The sequence below is a fragment of the Convolutriloba macropyga genome, chromosome 5 (genome assembly GCF_964194025.1).
Source record: "Convolutriloba macropyga chromosome 5, txConMacr16.3, whole genome shotgun sequence".
NCBI lineage: Eukaryota > Metazoa > Xenacoelomorpha > Acoela > Convolutidae > Convolutriloba > Convolutriloba macropyga.
Genome location: NC_134472.1, coordinates 13,049,780 through 13,055,883, shown reverse-complemented (window position 1 = coordinate 13,055,883; position 6,104 = coordinate 13,049,780). Strand labels below are relative to the sequence as shown.

The window sequence follows — 6,104 nt, the reverse complement described above, 5'->3', positions numbered from 1 at the left end:
TCAGCTATTCCAGAAATCAGTGATCTTGCCTCTGTTTTGGTAGAATTTTACTCCTATGAGGTCAAGAAAAACAACCCAATAATATCCAAACTAATGGGAAGAAGAAAATAGAGAAAGCCTCAATTAACCGTCTTTCTGTTATCATGGCCCAGATTAGCTTTTGATTGTGAAAATAGAAACACCGAAATAGCAACACCAATGCCACGGAATCCGATTACAAATTTTCCTCACATTTTAGTTAATTTGGGATTTTTATGAGCTCAAAGAACAGTCAACTAAATTTGAGAAGATTTTTATGGCCCAGCCCATCCACACCTAAATCTGTAATGATGAAACACATTCAGACAATAATAACCCGGGTCAAGAAAATATCGGAAAAATATGTAAGATAAGCGGTGAAAAGTTAGTTTTTCACCGCAAATTTTGTACACAATTTTGCGGTGAAATGCTGTGAATGCGGTGGAATTATGTAAATTCACCGCTAGAGCAAGCGGCGATCTTACAAAAATTCACCACAATTCACCGCTAAAATATGTAATTTAACCGCCCTAACAAGGGTTCGAAGCTCGCACTTCCTGCATATTATGCACTTCTTCTTCCAATCCGCCATCTCTCACTAACTTCTAGTCTTTTGGTTTTGAATATAAATGAAATTCACTCTACTTTCTGTAAAACATGCGCGGTGAATTTTTGTATGATGTGCGATTATAGTGGTGAAATTATCTATTTAAGCGGTGAAATGTGGTGATTTTTGTCTTACTCTAGTGGTGAAATTGCATAAATTCACCACTTAGAAAAAACTGTCAAAAAGATGTAAGTTTAAGGGGGAAGTTTAAGTGGGAGGGTAAATCCAACAATTCCTCCCTTACTCCCCTCACTAACTTCTAGTCTTTTGGTTTTGAATATAAATGAAATTCACTCTACTTTCTGTAAAACATGCGCGGTGAATTTTTTTATGATGTGCGATTATAGCGGTGAAATTATCTATTTTAGCGGTGAAATGTGGTGATTTTTGTCTTACTCTAGTGGTGAAATTGCATAAATTCACCACTTAGAAAAAACTGTCAAAAAGATGTAAGTTTAAGGGGTAGTTTAAGTGGGAGGGTAAATCTGACAATTCCTCCCTTACTCCCCATTAATTTCACCGCATTCTTTGCTAATCTCACACAATTTTAACAGTTTTTTCCGAGCGGTGAATTTATGTAAGTTCACCACTAAGTTGAGCAGTGAATTTTTGTAATTTCACCGCATTCAACGCTTATCTTACATAATTTGGACATTTTTTTCGAAGCTGTGAATGTATGTACTTTCGCCACTAAATTCAGCGGTGAAATTTTGTAATTTCACCGCTACCAGGCGATAAAGATTTTCTCCCCGCAGTCACTGCCTGATTTATGTAAATTCACCGCATTCAACGCTTATCTTACAAAAATTTCCGCACTGACCGCTTATCTTACATAATTTTTCGTTGAATGGCGGTGACACCTCGAACCGGGAAGATCAGTCATGAGTAGAAAGAAATCGGCTTTTTTCAGACCCAGCCAGACAACAGTCAGCCAAGATCCAATTTCAACTCGTTTCTATAAAACTTAATCGTTTTTTAAGTGTAAACTTTCAGGAACAGTTTTTAAATTGGAGCGTTTATAAGCTCTAAAAATAAAACAAGTAGCGTTTTATATCAAGTTCATATCTACACAAACCAATTGTTGTAACATAGAGTTATTGGAATAAGTAGGCAATAAAATATAGTATCGGCTCAAAATTAATTGTGATCAGAATTGATGATTAAAAAATGCCATGATCTGAGTTGACAGGTCTTTGCATATGTTTCAGAAAGTAAAGAATGCTGTTGCCATATAATCTTATCAATATTTATCAACACCAGAAATTTAAGATTTTGATCAAAGTACTTCAAATCTGTCATGGTTGTCGCAATTATACAAAATTGAAAGGTTTATCAAGTTATGTTATCAAGAAAAGTTTATTTTCATTTGGCATTTTGTCACTCGTACGACTTTTCACGGATGCGTTACTTCAAGTCAATGTACCATACCGTGTCAGTTTGAGACAAGATAGATGCCTCAATTCTTATTCTGTATGACCTAACTCATAACCATAACAGACATTGTTCTGTTTATGTAGCTTCATTTTGCCTCACTAAATCGTCATTTGTACATAATCTTATGATTAAACACCCAACGTGAAAGCAATCAGCAAATAGGACCCATTTTCAAATTTGCCCAACTGACTGTAACCCTGCGTAGATTGTTTGCGTGTTTGTTTTGAGAGACAACGAAAAGCAAACGAATTGCAGGCCTCGAAACGACCGAATATTGATAGAAATCGAAACTTCATCTTAATATTGTTTGACATAGCACATCTAAGTTATATATTTAGAGCTCAGTGACTGAACTATCAAATTGAATTTTGACTTGTTCTCAAACTTCTGAACAGTTTTGATCTATAGTGCGAAACTTGAAAATGTAAAAGCTGAAATACGGAAGAATTTTTGTTGGACGAAATTGAGATTTGTTTTAAGCATTTCAAATTTTTTATTTATTCGACCTGTTTACTAGCTAACTTGTCCACGCAAGCAAGTGAGTAAATCTTTAATAATCAGTTCTTCAGATAATTCGCTGAGCTGATGTGGTACCCTTTTTAAATCTGAAGGAGAATATTTCAATAGAAAAGTAGTTTTTGAAAAATCTGAAGCATTTACATATGGTCTATTTGTTTGTAAGGTCCGTTTTTCAGCGCACGAAATTGTTGGTATTTTTCATCTGTCACATCTTACCAATAAAACAGTAACAGTTTACACCCAGTCTGATGAATTTTTGAAATAAAAGTTTGCTTAAGCTGATTGATTGAAAAACATAAAAATTCGATTTGATTTTTCTTCAAAAGTGCCTATAAAAACGCCACGGAACGGAAATCGGAAATATATCAAATGGAAATTATAACATCCTTTCACGATATCCCTCTGTGTTGCCTGTTTTGATCCTATCAGTTAACAGCTCAACCAATTATTTCTCGAAATTGTGGATTTTTGCAGGATTTTTGAATTAAAAAAACAAGTATCAAAAATTTCTTCCATGTATGCTCAGTCTGTTTTTGTTCTTTGAAATGTGTTTTGAAAGGTGACAAATAGGATGGCATAACTTCCAATCATTTTTTTGTACAAGAAAACATACGCGCTCAGCGATTTCTCAAGTTTTTTTAAATGATAATTTCAAATTTTTAATTCGTCTTTTTCAATGCGGCAATTTGGTGTTTTTGTGTCGACTAAGTAAGTTTTGACTTGAATGACAGACAAAAGGATAACAGAACAAAAGAGCAATTGAAAAATTCAGCTTGAAGTGAAAATTTTGATACAGACTACATACTGCTTAACATAGTATGTCAACCCTAGGCGAGACCAAATGGTTATCTTGCAAATGTTTGCCAGAATCTTGCAAAAAAATGATATCTTGCAAGATTCTTGTAAAAAAACAAACACGCAAGAAAATTCGTGTTCTTGCAAGATTCTAGCAGAATCTGCCAGACTTCTGCAAGATAACCATTTGATTTCGACCCGGGCAGGTCTCAAATCGCTTCGCTAAGTTCTAATACCCACCAGTACAAAACTTAGAGTAAATTTAGTGTCTTTAATGCTTATAATGCTTAGTTCTGAAGATTAAACATAAATATATAACAACATAGGTTACAATAGGTTACAATAGGTTAGAATAGGATACAATTGGTTTCAGTACAAAATAGCCACAATCCATATACCCAATGGGAAAAAAACCAAAATATAACCAAAAATTTATCGAAATTTGAATCTACGAGAACGATTATATAGGTTAGTTTTAAGCAAGTGCATTTGGCCAAACCTGGCGGGTCCTGGCCATGCCTCAGTGTTGCCTAGGACTTGATATGAAACAGTCAAAACCAAAAATGGGATTAAAATATAACCAAAATGATGAAACTTTGCATGTATTACGGGGGATGCTTATTTGCAATCAGGTTATTAAAAAAGAATAAAGGGGAGAAACAAGAGTATATTGGGATATTAGGTAACTTTGCTGTGAATATATTCTAATGTAACTGAACAAATCTATCCGATTTGTTGCACGAATTTAATATTGATTAACTCTTTGTTCTGCTGGCTAAAGTCCCTTTCACTGCGTCTGTGTTTTCATGTTATTGTTTTCATCAGCTCAAGATTTTTTTTGCTGATGTCGAGATTGCTCTTAATTTTTCTACTCTGCCTATTGCAACAAAATACAGTTCTGAAATTACCCGTTAAAAAATTAACATAACGAATGTCTCCAAGATTTTACATATTTTTAGTGCTGCTTAATTTTATTGAGCTGTTTCGATATGCGTCAGGTAACGCGTTTTTCATCGTTAGTTTGTTCGCACATATTTTTAAAATACGCTCCTGAATTTTAGGTATAACATAAATGAAAGCATTTTTGTACAACGTGTCGCCTAAATGAAACAAGTGCCAATTTGTGTGATCAGCAAATTTGGAAGTTTTAGGCTCAATGACAGAATCAAAAACACTTACCTAATAAAGAAGTAATTTCAGCCTCCAACTCTGGAGTAGTTTTAAAAACATAGAGTGTTTTTGTAGCGAAGAAATAAAAATGTAGCAGGACAAGTCCTGACGTACAATTCAAAATAGTTTCATTGACTAAGCAAAATCTAGACGTACAAAGAACTATAGGTGAGTTGGGACAACTATTTCCAAAAAAAAATCAGATCAATTTTTTTTTAAAACAAATGAAAATCAATGTCAAAATGCCGGATATGCACATAAAACCACTAGCGAGAAAGAGAAATTTAGTTCAACTCAGCCCAATTTAGAAAAACTAGGACTAGAATGAATTATGAATGGATTGGGAAAACCATTTCGAAAAAAATCCGATCCAAAAAACCGAAAAAACAGAAAAAATCAGAGTGAAATTGTCGCATGTGAACAAAAAACCACTAGCGAGAAAGACAAATTTGGTTCAAACAAAATACTAGGACTAGAATGAACTATGAATGGAATGGGAAAACCATTCAGAAAAAAAACCGGTCCAAAAACAAAAAAACAGTAAAAATTAGAGTGAAATTGCCGCATGTGACTAAAAAACCACTAGCCGGAAAGCGAATTTTTCTTCAAACACCGTTTTCTCTCTCTACTTTAAAATTAGAGGGGAAAATTTTCACTCCGCAGAACCACTCTCATTTTCGCTCCCTTTCCTGTTTTGGCCTGACCAAAATCACTATTCCAATTTGACTTCAAAAATCATGAAAATGTATGAAAAGATCTTTAAAAAAGGACAGCGCCCCAATTTAATTCAGTTTCTTTGAATTGTAAAAAACTTTTTGGGGTGCAAAGCTAGCTATGAAAGGCCGGTCGAGGGTAACAAAGGAAGATCTCTTTAATTGTTTTCAGTTGCAAAAATTTATTTAAATTTCATGGAAACTAGGATCCATTTTCTGCTAGCCTCAAATTAAGGCCTAAAGCAGAAAAAGGCAGCAAATATGGCGTAATATTGCGTATAATGGACAACAAATTTAGCAAAAAAAGACGCCGCAAAGCCACTTTCAAATCAAAATACACCGCGAATTACTATTTCAGCAGTTTAATACTGCTGTTTGTCTGTATTATCCCTTTAATTTTGGTCAGTTTTGATCATAAAACATATCCAAAAGTGACATTATAGCCCTAGTGACATTAGATGGAATGCTTAAGCGTTATTTAATATAGATTTTTTACATCAAGTTGTAGGAGAGTTAGCCAATGCTTGAGGTCTTAAAACTTTAAATAGATATAAGATGAATTAGCAGATTAGAACATTAACGAAGACACGAGTACATTCAGCAATTATGCCAATGGAATCATCAATCTAAAAATTATTTGATCTCTCTTATTTTTGTTCACATTCTTATAAATATGTTCATATTGATTAAATTCCCACAACAAGGCGTTTTCAGCTATTGATATGTTGCCTTGATGAAAAATTGTCAATTCAATTCAGTTCAACTATATCTCTCCAACTCAAAAAGGTAAGCACCAAAAATTTGAGCTGAATTACTCGAAATTCACTCCCACTTGTCTATGCTTTGAA

At 34.0% G+C, this 6,104-nt stretch overlaps 1 protein-coding gene across 1 annotated transcript in view; it reads left to right on the top strand.

The window, feature by feature from the left end:
- Positions 1 to 2,375: 2,375 nt before the first annotated feature.
- LOC142339146 (ileal sodium/bile acid cotransporter-like) overlaps positions 2,376 to 6,104 on the top strand; it is a 64,755-nt gene continuing 61,026 nt past the window's right edge. The window contains exon 1 of the mRNA XM_075388913.1: positions 2,376 to 2,597. The gene's annotated coding sequence lies outside the window, so the exon portion shown is untranslated. The remainder of the gene's footprint in view (positions 2,598 to 6,104) is intronic.